Raw genomic sequence first — 14,166 nt, forward strand, 5'->3', positions numbered from 1 at the left:
GTACTTTAATATTCTGAGTATAAAATATTTAAATAAAGCAAATCCCATATAAATCAATACTGCAGTTCAGAGGAGAGACTTATTAAAATACTTGGATGACTAATGCGATGTATAGAAGTGAATACTTCAATACTTTTATAAAAAATAAGGATATTTTTAAGGAAAAGAAGGGAAAGTTGATATATAGCATCAAAACTAGTGAAGGCTGACAACCACTGTGAATCTCATATCAAAAGTTTTTATCTGAAGGCTATTGTATTTGGCAACATATCAGATACATATCTCTCCCAAGAGATGAAAAGATCCTTGATGGCAGGGATTGTGTCATTTACATTTGTATCACAGAACCAAACAAAGTGATTACCACACAGGAAGCATTTCATGGACTACTTGAGTGCATAATATGCTAAATGTTAACTAAATCAGGGACTCCTGGGTGGCTCAGTGGTTGATTTCTGCCTTTGGCTTAAGGCACCATCCCAGGGGCCCTGGGGTCAAGTCCCAATGGGGCTCCCTGTGGGGAGTCTGCCTATGTCCTGCCTCTCTCTCTGAGTCTTTCAAGAATAAATAAATAAAATCTTTAAAAATAAATGTTAACTAAATCATACACATATTCATATATATATTTCACAGTATCAAAGATTGATCCCTGTTCAGTTAGATTGTCATAGATAATACAGTGAAGATGTGCACTCAATACTGCCTTCCATTCCTTTCTGCTTACAATTATTAGAGAAACAATATCTGTACTCTAGGCTCATTGAACACAAGCAAAAGAAAAAAAAATTAAGTGTGGAAGATTGAGAAGTAAAATGAATTAATTCAAAGAGGGGGTGAAAATTAAACTGGTTTATGTATATATCCTACAAATAGTCCAAGTAGATTCCTATTGTGCCTATGCATAAAGAGACCTCACATATCTTTAGGGTATTCTCTTTTGAAAAATAACAAAATTTTCACCCCAAGGAGATAAAACTTTATGGTTAGAAGGCCCAGATAATTATCACTTACCTGATTTAATTTTAAACTAAAAATTCTGTGCCACAGTGTCTGCTGAAATTCAACCATTCTGAAATGTGATTAACAAAATTCATGCAAGTTAGCAACAGTTCCGGTACTAAAAATTGTGGTGGTTTCTTACATTTATGTAACCTGCTTGGTCTTGAATCCCTCTTCTACAAGGATCCTCTCTGGAAGGTAGAATTTGAGCCTTTTAGGAAGCATGCCAAGTACCATTAGATGTTCCTAAACTGCCATTTAGACTTATATGTGTGGAGGGAGTAGAAGGAGGACTGAAGAAAGAATAAAACAGAGACAGGACCACTGTGGAGATACAAATAACAGTGACAAGATAGACACTTTGGGACACTACCCTTGAAATGCATCAATTGTGACTATGTCTGTATCAACTTACCCAAGATTCAGTTTCCTAAGAGAAAGTCAAGAAACTTTATGTTATTTTTATTTGTTTTATTTTTCAAATGTACAGTTTATTTTTTGATAATTGATAAATATAAACCATTTAAATTGAATACACATTAGTGGTTTATTCTCTTACTATACTGATGTTACAGTTGACTGATGGTGAACATAGGTTTGAGCTGCATAGGTCCACATATTCCTGGATTTTTTTTTAAGATTTTATTTATTTATTCATGACAGAGAGAGAGAGAGAGAGAGAGAGAGAGGCAGACACACAGGCAGAGGGAGAAGCAGGCTCCATGCAGGGACCCCGATGTGGGACTCCATCCCGGGATTCCAGGATCACACCCTGGGCTAAAGGCAGGTGCTCAACCACTGAGCCACCCAGGGATCCCCTATTCCTGGATTTTTTTCAATAAATACACTACAATATTATAAATGTATTTTCTCTTTCTTACAATTTTCTTTTCTTTAGCTTATTATCAGAATAATAGTATATAGTACATATATAAATATGTGTTAATCAACTATTTATATTATTGAGAAAGCTTCTGGTCAACAGCAGGCTATTAGCAGTTAAGTTTTTGGAGAGTCAAAAGTTATTCATGGATGTTTTATTCTGGGTGGGCGGGTGGGGTGCTCAGTGTTCCTAAATGCAGTGTTGTTCAAGGGTCAACTATGTAAGGAACTTCTGTTTAGTTAAAACCTAATGAATACCATCTATTTTTCTGGCTTATTTTTCCGAACAGAATTAGTACATTAGCATATACTCTTGTAATCCTTCTTTAAATGCTTAGAAAAATTGTAATATCATACTTTACATAAAGCCCTTTAAAAATCTGCTGTCATAGATTGTAGATGTAAAGGGTAATGATAATCTCACTCTTCTTAGGAAGCTATGCATGGAAGATGGATTCAAAACTAAGCAGATTACATAAACAAGAAATCGTCACAATTTTTAATACCATAACTATTGCCAACTTGAAGTTTGTCACATTTTTAAATTATTTGAAGTTTAACATAGATACCATGCCACAGAATTTTAAATCTAATGACTCAATCAAGTAAATGATAGTAGTTAAGAAGTATATTCCATAAAAGGGACCTAATGTACTGTTTTATTTCAAGTGTGACTAAAAGTATGATTTCATTTAAAGTGTGACAACTCTCATGACTGGGGAAGGACAATGTGACTCAAGTGACAGTCTAACCAAGACATAGACTAGAAGAGAGCTGTTCTTAGATGTAAATTTTACAAACTCAATATGTCAGATAAGAGGCTTTTATTGAACAAATAACATCCAATAGAAGAAAGAAGGGATGCCAGGCAGACAAAACATCAGATGTCCACTACTTATTGTTGTGGCAGGAAACTACTAACCAGCAAATATTTCTATAATAATATTCAAATGTAAACAACATTTTGTGCCAGGTCATATTCTAAGACTTACTGATATTAACTCATTGAACACTCACAACAACCTTCATTTTCCTTACTCATTATCCCTACTTTGCAGATAAAGACCCTTTAGTGAAGGGAGCTTAAGAGCTGATCCGAAGTTACACAGCTAAGTAACTGCAGAAATAAAATTTGAACTGATGCCACCTAACTCAAGAGTTTCCCTTATTAACCTCTACTACATACTGCTTCTCAAAAGTGTAATACCCTGAAATAGAGCAGCCAGTCTTGAGCTAAGAGAAGCCATGCAAAGAAAAAAAGGAAAAACACAAAGCCACTAAGCTATTTCATTATACCACTTTATTGCATTTATTGAAAGAGTGTTTGAACTTACATTTTATGAATCAGAATCCAATTCATGGCCTCAATTTCACTAAAGCTTCAAAGATTAAAAAATACTCACATTCACACATCAAAGTTCATAATGATTCAGAGCATGTAGTTGAGTTTTGGCGATGGCGCTTTTCAAAAGTCTACTATCTTCAAAACTCAGGGACTTCCATGCCCAAATGTTATCAAAAGATACCTTTTGTTACATATTTAGAGATCAGAAGTCCTTCCTTGAAGCAGGTGATGTCACTAACACCATGTCATTTTGGGTTCATCAAAATATTGGATGAAGACACATAATTGGAAGCTTAGCCATGCATAACGGCATTTTACAGGTGATGATACAATAGGAAACCACCCCTAAGTCTTGCCTGCAAACCCATGCAGGAAAGGATTTGTAGTTTCAGAAGGGACAAAAAAAAAGAAGCTTATAAAAAGAATTTTCAAAAGGATGAGCTATCAATACCATCTAGACCTTACAGAGATGTAAAGATGTAAATCTAGACTCACCCATGGATTATATTTCACAAAAAATGCAGATGATGTCAAACAAAAGGGTACTATTGGCTTGGCTTCCAAACCAAGCAAATACAGAATAACAGAGCTCATGAAAAAAACTATTTTGCAACTCACCAGTAAACATTAAACACGTCAATAGCCTATTAACTCTCTTTTACTATAAGTGAATTTTGTTTTAATATGGGACCTGTGTTTAAAACATTCCTACCCCTGGGATTCCTGGGTGGCGCAGCGGTTTGGCGCCTGCCTTTGGCCCAGGGCGTGATCCTGGAGACCCGGGATCGAATCCCACGTCGGGCTCCCGGTGCATGGAGCCTGCTTCTCCCTCTGCCTGTGTCTCTGCCTCTCTCTCTCCCTCTCTCTCTGTATGACTATCATAAATAAATTTAAAAAATTAAAAAAAAACATTCCTACCCCTAAATGTGGTGTTTTACATGAAATCAAGTGTCACATTTATGCAGGACAGCACTTCAGCTAATGCTAAAGCTTAATATCAACCCAAAATGGCTTTGCTTTTTTCCTCAAAGATTGACCAACAGTCTTTTATAACTATTATATTTTTTCTCTCATGATATTTATATTAATGGGCAGAAACTACAGTGGTGAGTCAGAAGGGCCATACTTAAATGAACAGCATTTAATTGGCAGCCATTTGTGACAAGACATACACTTGAAGTTATTACCATGGAAGGTAAAGCTGCTTATCCACACCCACTCATAGGCTACATGGAAAGCAGAGTCAGCAAATGCCAATGCAGAGAGAGTTCTAAAAGGGAATTGCAAAGGGAAAGGGACAATGGAGGGGGAAGGATATTGTAATGAGAACCTAATTATAGTACAACTTTAGGGTAAAGTCGATTCAGTTAAACAGAGAAAGATTTTAAAGCACTGTGAATTATTTCTATGTTATTATTTATTCATGAACAAACTTCTCTAGGATGGAAATCAAGAATAGATCTTGTTGGGAGTAGGAGATATAGGTTTCCAGTTATAGAATGAGTAAGTCACAGCATGGCATAGGCAATATAGTCAATGATATTGTAATAGCACTCTATAATGACAGATGGTAGCTACACTTGTGATAACATAGCAAAATGTATATAGAAGTTGAATCACTATGTTGTATAGTTGAAATTAGTTTAACATTGTGTGTCAACTATACTAAAACTTCTTTAAAGAAATATTATAACAAAACAGAAAAATATAGAAAAATAAAATCACTTATAAGATTAAAAAGAACAGATCTTGCTTAAACAGAAAACAGAAGCCTGTGTAGCAGGTAAAATATTCCACTGACCTGACAAATACCAGACACAGCATCCAACTGCATGTATTTTCAATTCATTGTTCAGAACAAACTTTGCGAGAGGGAGGGGCAAGATGGCGGAGGAGTAGGGTCTACAGGTCACTTGTCCTCAACAAATTACCTAGAAAACCATCCAATCATCCTGAAAATCTACGAATTCGGCCTGAGATTTAAAGAGAGACCAGCTGGAACGCTACAGTGAGAAGAGTTCGCGCTTCTATCAAGGTAGGAAGACGGGAAAAAAAATAAAGGAACAAAAGGCCTCCGAGGGGGAGGGGCCCCGAGGAGCCGGGCTGAGGCCGGGGCGAGTGTCCCCAGGACAGGAGAGCCCCGTCCCGGAGGAGCAGGAGCTGCACCAACCTTCCCCGCGGAAAGGCCTCCTGGAGAATTGGAGCAGGATCCCCAGGAGGGCGGGGATGCCCTCGGGCTCCCTGGGACAGTAACAGAGGAACTGCGCCCCCGAGAGTGCACCGAGCTCCCTAAGGGCTGCAGCGCTCGGCGGGACCCGGAGCAGCTCGGAGGGGCTCGGGCGGCGGCTCCGCGGAGGGGGCTGCGCGGCTCCGGGAACAGCTCAGCGGCGGCGGCTCGGGCGGAGGAAGAAGCTCCGCGGAGGGGGCGGCGCGGCTCCGGGAACAGCTCGGAGGGGCTAGGGCGGCGGCTCCGCGGAGGGGGCTGCGGGGCGGGAGCGCGAATCCAACAGCGCAGCCCCGGAGCACAGGGCGCCGGGACACAGCCCAGGATCTGGCCTCCCCCCGGGACAGGCAGAGGCCGGGAGGGCCCAGGACAGCAAGGACGCTCCTGCCTGGAACTGAGCAGATCAGCGGCCCCCCCCGGGAGCTCTCAGGCCCTGCAGCCGGAGAGCCCCGGAGCTACTGCGGGGGCTGACTCCAGGGTCCCAGAGCTGCCCCCGCCACTGTGGCTTCCTCCCGGGGCCTCACGGGGTAAACACCCCCCCACTGAGCCCTGCACCAGGCAGGGGCAGAGCAGCTCCCCCAAGTGCTAACACCTGAGAACCAGCACAGCAGGCCCCTCCCCCAGAAGACCAGCGAGACGGACCAGTTCCAAGGGAAGTCAAGGGACTTAAAGTACACAAAATCGGAAGATACTCCCCGTGGTTTTTGCTTTTGGTTTTTTTTGTTTTTGTTTTTGTTTTTTTGTGTGTGTTTTTTGTTTGTTTGTTTGCTTTGTTTTGTGCTTTTTTTTTTCTTTCTTTCTTCTTGATTTCTGATTGCTTACCCCGCCCCACCCCCCCTTTTTTTTCTTTTATCTCCTTTCTTTCTTTTTCTTTCTTTTTCTTCTCTTTTCCCCCTTTTTTTTCTTCTTTCTCTTTTTTCTTTTTCTCTTTTCTTTCCTTCTCTCTCTTTTTCTCCTTTTCCCAATACAACTTGTTTTTGGCCACTCTGCACTGAGCAAAATGACTAGAAGGAAAACCTCACCTCAAAAAAAAGAATCAGAAACAGCCCACTCTCCCACAGAGTTACAAAATATGGATTACAATTCAATGTCAGAAAGCCAATTCAGAAGCACTATTTTACAGCTACTGGTGGCTCTAGAAAAAACCATAAAGGACTCAAGAGACTTCATGACTGCAGAATTTAGATCCAACCAGGCAGAAATTAAAAATCAATTAAATGAGATGCAATCCAAGCTAGAAGTCCTAACGACGAGGGTTAACGAGGTGGAAGAACGAGTGAGTGACATAGAAGACAAGTTGATGGCAAAGAGGGAAACTGAGGAAAAAAGAGACAAGCAATTAAAAGACCATGAGGATAGATTAAGGGAAATAAATGACAGCCTGAGGAAGAAAAACCTACGTTTAATTGGGGTTCCTGAGGGCGCCGAAAGGGACAGAGGGCCAGAATATGTATTTGAACAAATCATAGCTGAAAACTTTCCGAATCTGGGAAGGGAAACAGGCATTCAGATCCAGGAAATAGAGAGATCCCCCCCTAAAATCAACAAAAACCGTTCAACACCTCGACATTTAATAGTGAAGCTTGCAAATTCCAAAGATAAGGAGAAAATCCTTAAAGCAGCAAGAGAAAAAAAGTCCCTGACTTTTATGGGGAGGAATATTAGGGTAACAGCAGAACTCTCCACAGAGACCTGGCAGGCCAGAAAGGGCTGGCAGGATATATTCAGGGTCCTAAATGAAAAGAATATGCAACCAAGAATACTTTATCCAGCAAGGCTTTCATTCAAAATGGAAGGAGAGATAAAGAGCTTCCAAGACAGGCAGCAACTGAAAGAATATGTAACCTCCAAACCAGCTCTGCAAGAAATTTTAAGGGGGACTCTTAAAATTCCCCTTTAAGAAGAAGTTCAGTGGAACAATCCACAAAAACAAGGACTGAATAGATATGATGACACTAAACTCATATCTATCAATAGTAACTCTGAACGTGAACGGGCTTAATGACCCCATCAAAAGGCGCAGGGTTTCAGACTGGATAAAAAAGCAGGACCCATCTATTTGCTGTCTACAAGAGACTCATTTTAGACAGAAGGACACCTACAACCTGAAAATAAGAGGTTGGAGAACCATTTACCATTCAAATGGTCCTCAAAAGAAAGCAGGGGTTGCCATCCTTATATCAGATAAATTAAAATTTACCCCAAAGACTATAGTGAGAGATGAAGAGGGACACTATCTCATACTCAAAGGATCTATCCAACAAGAGGACTTAACAATCCTCAATATATATGCCCCGAATGTGGGAGCTGCCAAATATTTAAACCAATTAATAACCAAACTGAAGAAATACCTTGATAATAATACAATTATACTTGGTGACTTCAATCTAGCTCTTTCTACCCTGGATAGGTCTTCTAAGCACAACATCTCCAAAGAAACGAAAGCTTTAAATGATACACTGGACCAGATGGATTTCACAGATATCTACAGAACTTTACATCCAAACTCAACTGAATACACATTCTTCTCAAGTGCACATGGAACTTTCTCCAGAATAGACCACATACTGGGTCACAAATCGGGTCTGAACCGATACCAAAAGATCGGGATAGTCCCCTGTATATTCTCAGACCATAATGCCTTGAAATTAGAACTTAATCACAACAAGAAGTATGGAAGGACCACAAACACGTGGAGGTTAAGGACCATCCTGCTAAAAGATGAAAAGGTCAACCAGGAAATTAAGGAAGAATTAAAAAGATTCATGGAAACTAATGAGAATGAAGATACAACCGTTCAAAATCTTTGGGACGCAGCAAAAGCAGTCCTGAGGGGGAAATACATCGCAATACAAGCATCCATTCAAAAACTGGAAAGATCTCAAATTCAAAAGCTCACCTTACACATAAAGGAACTAGAGAAAAAGCAACAAATAGACCCCACCCCCAGCAGAAGAAGACAGTTAATTAAAATTCGAGCAGAACTCAATGATATCGAGACCAAAAGAACTGTGGAACAGATCAACAGAACCAGGAGTTGGTTCTTTGAAAGAATTAATAAGATAGATAAACCATTAGCCAACCTTATTAAAAAGAAGAGAGAGAAGACTCAAATTAATAAAATCATGAATGAGAAAGGAGAGATCACTACCAACACCAAGGAAATACAAACGATTTTAAAAACATATTATGAACAGCTGTACGCCAATAAATTAGGAAATCTAGAAGAAATGGACGCATTCCTGGAAAGCCACAAACTACCAAAACTGGAGCAGGAAGAAATAGAAAACCTGAACAGGCCAATAACCAGGGAGGAAATTGAAGCAGTCATCAAAAACCTCCCAAGACACAAGAGTCCAGGGCCAGATGGCTTCCCAGGGGAATTCTATCAAACGTTTAAAGAAGAAATCATACCTATTCTACTAAAGCTGTTTGGAAAGATAGAAAGAGATGGAGTACTTCCAAATTCGTTCTACGAGGCCAGCATCACCTTAATTCCGAAACCAGACAAAGACCCCACCAAAAAGGAGAATTACAGACCAATATCCCTGATGAACATGGATGCAAAAATTCTCAACAAGATACTAGCCAATAGGATCCAACAACACATTAAGAAAATTATTCACCATGACCAAGTAGGATTTATCCCTGGGACACAAGGCTGGTTCAACACTCGTAAAACCATCAATGTGATTCATCATATCAGCAAGAGAAAAACCAAGAACCATATGATACTCTCATTAGATGCAGAGAAAGCATTTGACAAAATACAGCATCCATTCCTGATCAAAACCCTTCAGAGGGTTGGGATAGAGGGAACTTTCCTCGACATCTTAAAAGCCATCTACGAAAAGCCCACAGCAAATATCATTCTCAATGGGGAAGCACTGGGAGCCTTTCCCCTAAGATCAGGAACAAGACAGGGATGTCCACTCTCACCACTGCTGTTCAACATAGTTCTGGAAGTCCTCGCCTCAGCAATCAGACAACAAAAAGACATTAAAGGCATTCAAATTGGCAAAGAAGAAGTCAAACTCTCCCTCTTCGCCGATGACATGATACTCTACATAGAAAACCCAAAAGCCTCCACCCCAAGATTGCTAGAACTCATACAGAAATTTGGTAGCGTGGCAGGATACAAAATCAATGCCCAGAAATCAATGGCATTTCTATACACTAACAATGAGACTGAAGAAAGAGAAATTAAGGAGTCAATCCCATTTACAATTGCACCCAAAAGCATAAGATACCTAGGAATAAACCTAACCAAAGAGGTAAAAGATCTATACCCTAAAAACTATAGAACACTTCTGAAAGAAATTGAGGAAGACACAAAGAGATGGAAAAATATTCCATGCTCATGGATTGGCAGAATTAATATTGTAAAAATGTCAATGTTACCCAGGGCAATTTATACGTTTAATGCAATCCCTATCAAAATACCATGGACTTTCTTCAGAGAGTTAGAACAAATTATTTTAAGATTTGTGTGGAATCAGAAAAGACCCCGAATAGCCAGGGGAATTTTAAAAAAGAAAACCATAGCTGGGAGCATCACAATGCCAGATTTCAGGTTGTACTACAAAGCTGTGGTCATCAAGACAGTGTGGTACTGGCACAAAAACAGACACATAGATCAATGGAACAGAATAGAGAACCCAGAAGTGGACCCTGAAATGTACGGTCAACTAATATTTGATAAAGGAGGAAAGACTATCCATTGGAAGAAAGACAGTCTCTTCAATAAATGGTGCTGGGAAAATTGGACATCCACATGCAGAAGAATGAAACTGGACCACTCTCTTTCACCATACACAAAGATAAACTCAAAATGGATGAGAGATCTAAATGTGAGAGAAGATTCCATCAAAATCCTAGAGGAGAACACAGGCAACACCCTTTTTGAACTTGGCCAAAGTAATTTCTTGCAAGATACATCCACAAAGGCAAAAGAAACAAAAGCAAAAATGAACTATTGGGGCTTCATCAAGATAAGAAGCTTTTGCACAGCAAAGGATACAGTCAACAAAACTAAAAGACAACCTACAGAATGGGAGAAGATATTTGCAAATGACATATCAGATAAAGGGCTAGTTTCCAAAATCTATAAAGAACTTATTAAACTCAACAGCAAAGAAACAAACAATCCAATCATGAAATGGGCAAAAGACATGAAGAGAAATCTCACAGAGGAAGACATGGACATGGCCAACAAGCACATGAGAAAATGCTCTGCATCACTTGCCATCAGGGAAATACAAATCAAAACCACAATGAGATACCACCTCACACCAGTGAGAATGGGGAAAATTAACAAGGCAGGAAACCACAAATGTTGGAGAGGATGCGGAGAAAAGGGAACCCTCTTACACTGTTGGTGGGAATGTGAACTGGTGCAGCCACTCTGGAAAACTGTGTGGAGGTTCCTCAAAGAGTTAAAAATAGACCTGCCCTACGACCCAGCAATTGCACTGTTGGGGATTTACCCCAAAGATTCAGATGCAATGAAACGTCGGGACACCTGCACCCCGATGTTTCTAGCAGCAATGGCCACAATAGCCAAACTGTGGAAGGAGCCTCGGTGTCCATCAAAAGATGAATGGATAAAGAAGATGTGGTTTATGTATACAATGGAATATTACTCAGCCATTAGAAACGACAAATACCCACCATTTGCTTCAACGTGGATGGAACTGGAGGGTATTATGCTGAGTGAAATAAGTCAATCGGAGAAGGACAAACAGTGTATGTTCTCATTCATTTGGGGAATATGAATAATAGTGAAAGGGAATATAAAGGAAGGGAGAAGAAATGTTGGGAAATATCAGGAAGGGAGACAGAACATAAAGACTCCTAACTCGGGGAAACGAACTAGGGGTGGTGGAGGGGGAGGAGGGCGGGTGTTGGAGGGGAATGGGTGACAGGCACTGAGGTGGACACTTGACAGGATGAGCACTGGGTGTTTTTTTGTATGTTGGTAAATTGAACACCAATAAAAATTAATTAAAAAAAAAAAAAAAAAAAGAACAAACTTTGCCACTATATTTCCCACATGCCAAATTTCCTGAGGATATTCCAGATTGTTCACCAGAAGCTCTGGGTAAGAGGTTTCAGTAGGTCTCAATTTTGAGGAGGCAGGATAAAGGAAGAGCAGCAATCTTTCTCCAAAGTTAATTTCTATGGTGGTTGTTATTTGATATCTCTACTTTTAGGATATAAAGCTTAATTCCCTTCTCACTGAGTGTCCACAGAACCTGGAACTTATTTTTTTTAAGATTTTATTTATTTATTCCTGAGAGACACAGAGAGAGGAAGACATAGGAAGAGGGAGAAGCATGTTCCCTGCAGAGAGCCATATGCAGGATTCAATCCCAGGATCCCAGGACCATGACCTGAGGCAAAGACAGATGCTCAACCACTGAGCCATCCAGGTGTCCCAAACCTAGAACTTACTTCTAACAAATAAAGCACATTAAGAGAACCTTAGTCAAATGACAAAAGTTAATACTGACATCACCCGTATTAAATTATGCTGATATTATGTATTTCATAATATGATAGAATGAGAAGGGCAATTTGTTTCTGTGGTATTCTTCTCCCATAACCATAACCTAAGTCTAATCATGAATAAATAACTACCAGACAAATCAAATTCAAGATACAGTCTACAAAATACCTGACTACTAATCTTCAATAGTATTGCAACTAGAAAAGACTGATAAATTGTCACCAAGTAGAGCAGATAAGGAAACATGCAAACTAATTACAACAAGATATAATTTTTTGGATTCTGGAAAAGAAGAAAAGCATCAGTGGAAAATCTAGTAATCTGAATGGAGTTTGTAGCTTAGTTAAAAGTCTGATATAACTGTCAATGTCTTAGTTTTGATAAATGTACTATGGCTATGTAAAATGTTAACAAAACAGAAGGTAGATGAAGGGTGTGAGACAACTCTATACTCCAGATTTTTGCATTTTTTCCCAAACATCTCAAAATATTTCAAAATAAGATGTTGAAAACATTGTAATGCCAGAAAGTAAAGAATTGATCAGAAACAAAAAAAGAAAAAATGAGGGCATGTCAAAGGATTACTGTTGTCAACTTGAAAGAGCATCCAATGGGTAGAGAAAAGAACATCTATAGCTGTAACAATAGGAGCACCAGAATACATAATGTAGTACTAAATTATAACCCAAAGTAAAAAACTAAATATAAAACATGATTAAGGGATCCTTGCGTGGGTGAGTGGTTTAGCACCTGCCTCTGGCTCAGGGCATGATCCTGGAGTCCTAGGATCGATTTCTGCATTAGGCTCCCTGTCTTGATCCTGCTTCTCCCTCTGCCTATGTCTCTGCCTCTCTCTATCTCTGTCTCTCATGAATAAATTTTTTAAAAATCTTTAAAAAATCTTTAAAAAATAAAAATAAATAAATAAAATAAAACATGATTAAGTAAATGAAGGGGAGAGAAGAAGCAAATTTCACATGAATATTTTGCAATAATTTATATAGATTCTTTTCTCTCCAGCAGGTGATCTTAACTTCACAATCTGCACTAGGGTTAATGAGAGCTGCATTTAGTTCCAAAAAAAGTAGAGTATAAAAAGGAGAGGGGTAACTTTATAGTTGAGAAACCTAGCACAAACTTGTCTCAGCCAAGTGATCAAAGTCATTAGTGATAAGTCATATTGATAACATGTACTCTTGATATGACATGATAAGAATAACACTTCACCTTTAGGGTCTTTGTCCCAGGAATCCATAACCCCAGTTAAATCAAGAGAAAAACATACAAAATTAAAGGGGATTCTACAACATAACTTGATAAATACTCCTGAAACTGCCAAGGTCATCAAAACAAGCAAAGTCTGAGAAATTGTCACAGTCAAGAGGAGGCTAAGGGGACATAAAAACTAAATATAATGTTTTATTCTAGATGAGAACCTGGAACAGAAATTTCAGGAAATTTTTGTAATTTGAATGAAGTTAGTTCCTTAGTTGTGATAAACCATAGAAAGTACAATGCTAACAATCAATTAGGTTGTAGCTTAGATAAAAGTCTAAGGGGCATAAACTCTGGACTATCTTTGTATATCTTCAGTAAATCTAAAACTATTCTAAAAATAAAAGATTATTTTTATAGTTCAAAAATAAAAATTATGTATAAACATTAGATATTTAGATGATTCTCTTTAACATCTTTTACATTGCCTCCTGCTATATCTGCAGGTATGAAAATAGCCATAGCTATAGGTTTCTTCTTGGTAGAAAAGGTTCATCCCTTTTGCTTGTATCCCTCCCCACTTTAAATGACCAGAAAATTATTTCTCTCCTATTCTCCAGTTCTACCATTGTTATCTCCTTGGCTCCTTTAACAAGAGTTACCCCTCTGGCTTTGTTTCCTCATTTCTTTTTTCCTCTCTCCTAATTGCTTCCCTCCTCAACAGCTGTCAGTTTATATAATAATAATATATACAGTAATGCAGGAGAGAAAACATTGTTCTAATGAAAGATTCACTGGCATCTGTATTTAGACTCAAGAAGAAAGAGCTTGATTTCTAAATTCATTACACACAATGCCCCCAAATCTGAAACAAAGTTTCAAAAAACTATGATGTTACAAGGGCCAAAGCAGTGATCACAGATAATGAAATACAAAGGTAGTATAATATGCAGCCTATAGCACATTTCAGGAAGCAAATAACAGGATAGATGA

This window comes from Vulpes vulpes, chromosome 15 (assembly GCF_048418805.1).
Source record: "Vulpes vulpes isolate BD-2025 chromosome 15, VulVul3, whole genome shotgun sequence".
Lineage (NCBI taxonomy): Eukaryota > Metazoa > Chordata > Mammalia > Carnivora > Canidae > Vulpes > Vulpes vulpes.